Raw genomic sequence first — 6,514 nt, 5'->3', positions numbered from 1 at the left:
CCTTTGGCACCTGTAGAACTTATAATCTAGAGCAAACTAGTTAGTCCAATTATTTGTGTTGGGCAATTCAACCACCAAAATCATTTAGGAAAAGGTTTGAGCCTATTTCCCTTTCACTAGTGTATTAAACGTTGTTTTGGAATCCACAAAGATGTCAGTTCCTACTTCTGCCGAAGCTTCTACCGGAAAAACTAAGGATGTGAAAGAAGTTGTTGTTGCGAGCGCGGCCATCGCTCCTACCGAAGTTGGGCCTTCGTAAGCTGGGCCAATAGAACTAGCAGAAGAGAGTGCTCCCGATGGATCTAAACATCCTGCCCCCGAAGCACCTCATAAAGAGCTGGAATTCATCATTCGACATGCTTCGGGAAAGCGTTTGTCTTCAGAGCAGATTGCGAAAGTAGAGCATTATGCCAGGGACCTTAAGTACCCTCGAGGGTCCTTGGTATACGGAGGGGATGATGAAGAGGACTTTCTCTATTGCCTTCCTGATAAAAAGGAAATCAACGTCTGCCGTGAGATGATGAACAACATGGGATTTTTGAAGCTCGAGCTCGGTTTATCTGCTATGTCCAAGGATCAACTTGCGGACAGCCTTGCTTTCAATAGCTTGAAGGTTTGCAATTTTTTGCTTCGTGTTTTAGTACTTTCCGAACTATTTTTCAGTAGTTCTTACATTTGTTGTTTACTCTTTTGTTTTATTTTGTAGGGCCTAATCTTGAGTAAAGCTTTGAAGGCCCAAAAGGATGTCGAAGACGAGAGTTGCCAAATGGCACTTAGTAATCTCCGAACGGAGGTTATAACTTTGAGGAATGAAGCTCTCGCTAAAGATAAGATTTTGCTATCTATGGTTGAAAGGCTGAAGTCTAGTGAAGCCAAGATGTCTGCTCAAGCAGAAGCTCACAAAGCCGAAGTACAAGAGGTGAAAAGGAAAGTTGCTGAGGCAACTGAAAATTTTGATGTTTAAGTGGTAAAGCATGAGATATGCTAAATTGAAAGATCAAGAGCACAAAAGAATGTTGATGAGCTTCGCGCGGGAAAAGAAAAATGCTATGAGATATCCATGGAGTGCGCTATAAATTTAAAGAATAGTTTCTCTAAAGTTGGACCCTTCTCCTCTGAGAAGAAATTCATCTGCAGTGACCCCGATGGAGTTATCTAGTGGATCAGTGGTGAGGCTGAAGCTTTTGAAGAAATCCTTAGTGATAGGGGGAATTTTTGTGCCTTCGCCGGCTCCCGCGGGATTGTATCAATTATGGAAAAGGTCGGCTATGATCATGCCAAGGCTGTTGTTCAGCTATAATTTGTTTTCTCAGCCGACGACATTTAAAACCCTTCAGCCGAAGCTTATTAGGTGGGAAATTTTACTCTGAGGTATGGATGAAGGGCAGCCGTGAGATAGCTAATGAAGCTATTAAGAAAAATGAGAAAGAATCTCACGACACTCAAGAAGAAGCTAAATAAAGAGTTGAAGAAGCTGCCGAGCGCGCCTGGATTATAGGTACATCTATTGTGGTCTAGCTTCGTAATCTGTTTTAGCTTCGGAACTAACAAACACATACTACGGTGCAGCTAAACTATCTCCCCCTCTAGAGCCATACCATCCAGAAGACGACCCGTCCATCAAAGAGGCACTAGACATTATCAAAATTGCAAATGACGCTATTGAGGAAGCCGTCGACTGGCTTTTGAACGAAGCTACCGATAATGTCCTCAAGGAGGACTAAATTCTTTGTATTCTTGGTAGTTAAATGCCCTGGGAAATGATTCTTAGTTTTGTAACAAACAATTGTAAACAATTTGTATGTATATTGATGTAATATATTTCTTTATGAAGCGTGGAACCTTTGTACATACCGGTTTTGAGCCCGCGACGAAAAAACACCTTCCCTTGTTTTCACGCTTTAGAAAGAAATCCCCCTTCTTTGCCGAAGCTGTTGTATGATGCTTGATTCTTGGTGTAATTATTGTGTAGGAATTGTATTATCGAAAGCATAAATTTCACGTGGCAGTAGTTTCAAGCATGAACTGTGCACCTTTAATACTCTTTCACAAATCTTTTGCCGAAGCTAAAAGAGAAATTCCCATTTTTCCATTGCTTTTGTTGATGAAAAATGATGTATGATGCGATGTCATGATGCAATATGATGTGATGGCATGATGCAAATGATGTTAGCGCGCGAAACATAAAAGATAAGACTCTACATCCCCTTAGGAACGACTTTGGAGTCTCTTTACCTTTTTCTTAGGTGGTATTTCAGCTCCGCATTCTCTTTGGAACAACTTTGGAGCTAAGCTCTGCATTCCCTTAGGAACAACTTTGGAGCTTCTTCACCTTTGACTTAGATGGCATTTAAGCTCTGCATCCCCTTAGGAACGACTTTGGAGCTTCTTCACCTTTGACTTAGGTGGCATTTAAGCTCTGCATCCCCTTAGAAACGACTTTGGAGCTACTTCACCTTTCACTTAGGTGGTATCTTAGCTCTGCATCCCCTTAGGAACAAATTTGGAGCTTCGTGATACTTTTTTGTTACACTCGATAGTGTAACCACAGACTTATTACATGAAGTTGAAGGTTAAACCCCCTTGCATTGTCTTTTGAGAAGAAAAAATATAAAGGCAAAAAGGGTAAAGATACATTGGATTAAGACACTCAGTAGATATGCCTTGACTCGGGCACAGTGTTGTTGACTGTGCGAGCTTCGGATTCCTCCCGAGTGTCGCGCTGTTGCTGAGCCTGGCAATGCCCTTCTGGTTGTTGGTTATGGATTGGGGTAGGCGCCAATGGTGGCGGTGGTGGCAACTGAGCCTAGGAGGTCTGGGAGTGACTCGCCGAAGCAACGGAGTCGTAGGCTATTGAGTGCCCACATACTTCGGGATATATGGAGAATAGCATGAAGCAGTATGCAAGACCTGCTTCGGTGGGTTCTGCCGTGCTTCAGCTTCAGCGATTTCCTTCTGCTTTTGGATCATGACTTGGTACGTCCTTGTCGTGTGTCCCTTATCTTCCCCACAGAATAGGCAGAACAGTCTCCTGGGCTGATTACCATATCTTCCTTCGAAGCTTCGCCCCCTCTACCTCTTGGAGCTGGTGGCCTGAAGGAGCTTTGCTGTGCCCCTAATGATTGGGAGCTGTGTTGATGCCCTTGATTATGATTTCCCTTGTCGTCGCTTGAGCTAGGGTTATGAAACGTCCTGACATGCCTAGGGTGGCGTCTTCCTCCGAAGCCCCTGGTCATCTTGGAGTATCTGTAGGCTTCTTCCCTTCTCTGTCAAAAGTCATTGTTGGCTCTGATGTACTCGTCCATTTTCTGGAGGAGCTTCTCTAAGGTCTATGGTGGCTTCCTTGCAAAATATTGTGCCATGGGTCCTAGTCGAAGGCCTTTGATCATGGCTTCAATGATGATCTCATTAGGCACTATAGGCGCCTGAGCTCGAAGTCGCAAGAACCTTCGGACGTACACCTGCAATTACTCCTCATGGTACTACGTACATTGGAATAGAGCTTGAGCAGTGATTGGCTTCGTTTGGAAACCCTGGAAGCTGGTGACTAGCATATCCTTCAACTTCTGCCACGACGTGATTGTCCCTGGCCAAAGAGAAGAATACCATGTTTGAGCCACACTTCTAACTGCCATGACAAAGGACTTCGCCATGACAGCGGTGTTGCCCCCATATGAGGATATAGTTGCTTTGTAGCTCATCAGAAACTGCTTCAGATCTGAGTGCCCATCATACATGGGGAGGTGAGGTGGCTTGTAAGATAGTGGCCATGGAGTAGCCTGCAACTCTGCTGCTAGAGGAGAAGCATCATCAAAAACAAAGTTACCATGATTAAAGTCATCATACCATTCATCATCATTGATTGGGCTTTCTTAACGAAGCTCATTGTATTGGGGACTTCGGCCTTGGTCATCGTAAGTAATGTGACACATTTCTTTAGCAGCTTTGTCAATCTTCTTCTGAAGGTCGGCTAGCCGAAGCATCTTTTTTTCTTCCTTTGCGCTTGCTGGTGAATAGCCTCCAAATCCCTGATCGCTTGGTCCAACTCCTCCTCCTGAGGTGTTGGGCTGGTAGCCTTTCTCTTTTGGCTCCTAGCTTCTCGTAGTGAGAGTGTCTTCTGATTTGTGTCCAGTGGCAGCAGGGCAGCCCCTGGCGCTGTTGTCTTCTTCGGCGGCATGACGGAGGTGAATGCTTGCTGAAGGTGGTCGTTTGAGTTCACCGGAGGTGGGCGCCAATGTTGGCCACTTGTTCTCAAATGTTGTGAATCAAGAACAAGGCAACACAATTGTGAATTATTAGGGACCTTTGTATTCCAAAGCATTATCTCCCCATGGGTATAATTATCATCAGACGAAGGTCATGAAGGACAAGCCTCCATCATTTAATATGTGAACATGAATGCGAAAGGGCAAAGATAGAAATTACATCTCATTAACTCCTTCGTATTCGCATTCTATAAAACATGTATGAACATCAACAAAATTAATATTACATTGATACCTTCGGCTTGCTCGAAGGTGAAGACGCGAGAGAGTGATTACAATTCAGCGTGAACAGTACGGTGCTACTGTTCATCTATTTATAGACACGGGACGTAGCCCAGGTAAAAGTACATTTATGTCCCCAATATTCACATATGATCATAATACAAGTTACTAGGTGAGTGCCCGTACGTTGCAACGGGAACATATAATACCACAATAACTTATGTACAAATGTGTGTTATATTATTATAAAAAAGATTTCATAATTCATTTAAGGTTCTAGGCATACATAAATTTTATTATTTTAATCTAACTGTTTCACCACTACATTACAGCCAATCAGTATTATGCAACCATCTAATTATAAATATTCTAGATAAGTTTATGGAATGAACTTTGAAACAAGTTCTTTCATATGCAACCATCTAATTATAAATATTCTAGATAAGTTTATGGAATGAACTTTGAAACAAGTTCTTTCAGGTCACATGTAGAAGCCTGATTGATCATAATCCCAACCATCTTGCGGTGAATCTGCACAGAGTACATGGAAAGTATAAAGATAACATACAAACATAGCAGATGATTGTTTGGTGTAGAAGAAATTGCTACAGTTTTACAACTCCGCTACATATGTGAAAATGACAGAAATGTTACATGACAGACCCCTCATCTTTCGATTTTCCACCTACCATTGTCGAATGAGAAAGTATGCAAAAATGAAACCCATGTCACTAACCTTCCGAGTTGGTCTTCAGCTTTACATTGGGGGTCAATCACACAACCTAATTGCTAACTTAGCCCCGATCGTCCTGCATCCGTCCCGGCAGATGTGGACTAGCGCCTCCATTGCTTCGTACAGTTGCAGATACATTTTATTTTCTTCCATCGTTTTAGCTCTTTCCTGCCTTCTCTACATCAATTCAGAGTTCAGACTATATATCGAACAAAGGTTTCAAACCACAACGGGCATTGGCCTGGCCATTTGTTAGAGAACATCCTATAAAGTCCCTGGTGGAAAACAGACAAACTATGGATTCAACAGGCTAAGACTCTGAGCTGACACACTGAAACCCAGTACAATACTGAGACCAATTATCACAGAGAACTCGCCGTATCAGCTTCGACAAGAGACTCGAGCAGCTCCTGTTCCATACTTGGATTGGCCCGTCTCATCACTTTCCACCCATCCGTTAGAGAGATGGTCTTGAAATCCTCGATGACCATCCGGGCACAAGCGAGCGCGAGGCGGGGCGCGTCACACAGCCTGGCAAGATGCAGCATGTCTACCACGTTGTCAGGAGCGAGGATGCCCCTCTCGAGTTGGTCGACACAGACCATCTTCAGAGACAGCACCGAGAAGACATGGGAGAGTCAAGCAAATGCAAAGCATGCTCCTTCATATGTTCCTGCTCAAACCTTCACCAAACAAATAAATTAGTGCGTCTGTTTCTCACTGAAAGATGCACGCACGCATCAAAAGTCATCAGAAGAAGAAGAAGAATCTGCACTGTCTTCATCAGCTTCAGTCAATGTAAACTGTTTGGGCTGAAATATGATCTTTAGAGAATTAGAGGACAGTGAACTATCTACACGAATGAGTAGATAGCATCCATACCATGAAGAGTAGAGAAATCTGATGAAGACACGGACTGCTTCCGAAGGCGCGCCAGAGACATGGATACACCGAAACCCATCTCTCAGTCTAGCTTCCTCCAGCATACCTCCCATCCCGCTGAGCGAGTGGCGAGTTTCTAAGCGCGCAGGTGAGGGGGATCCGTGGACCGCTTACCTTCCATTGATGGAGTGAGGCGTGCGTGGAGGGCCTGTTTTGATAGCGCCATGCCAGGGGCGGCCGCGCCCCACTCACCTTCCATCGACAGTCTGTGGCGTGTGCGGTGGGTGTGGTGGGGAAGCGCGACACGGGGTGTGCGCGGCACGGTGGGCGAGGATGTCGGGGGGGGGGACAGACTGGGTTGTGCGCGATTGAGATCTGGACGAGGAGCGGAGGGGAGGATGTTGAGGGGCAG

The 6,514-nt window shown here is 44.5% G+C and overlaps 1 pseudogene; it reads right to left on the bottom strand.

The window, feature by feature from the left end:
* Window positions 1–5,582: 5,582 nt before the first annotated feature.
* LOC103642368 (BTB/POZ and TAZ domain-containing protein 3-like) lies at window positions 5,583–6,215 on the bottom strand (annotated as a pseudogene).
* Window positions 6,216–6,514: the final 299 nt, after the last annotated feature.

This window comes from Zea mays, chromosome 10, assembly GCF_902167145.1.
Source record: "Zea mays cultivar B73 chromosome 10, Zm-B73-REFERENCE-NAM-5.0, whole genome shotgun sequence".
Classification (NCBI taxonomy): Eukaryota; Viridiplantae; Streptophyta; class Magnoliopsida; order Poales; family Poaceae; genus Zea; species Zea mays.
The sequence above is the reverse complement of the archived record's forward strand: the minus strand, read 5'-3'. Positions and strand labels throughout refer to the sequence as shown.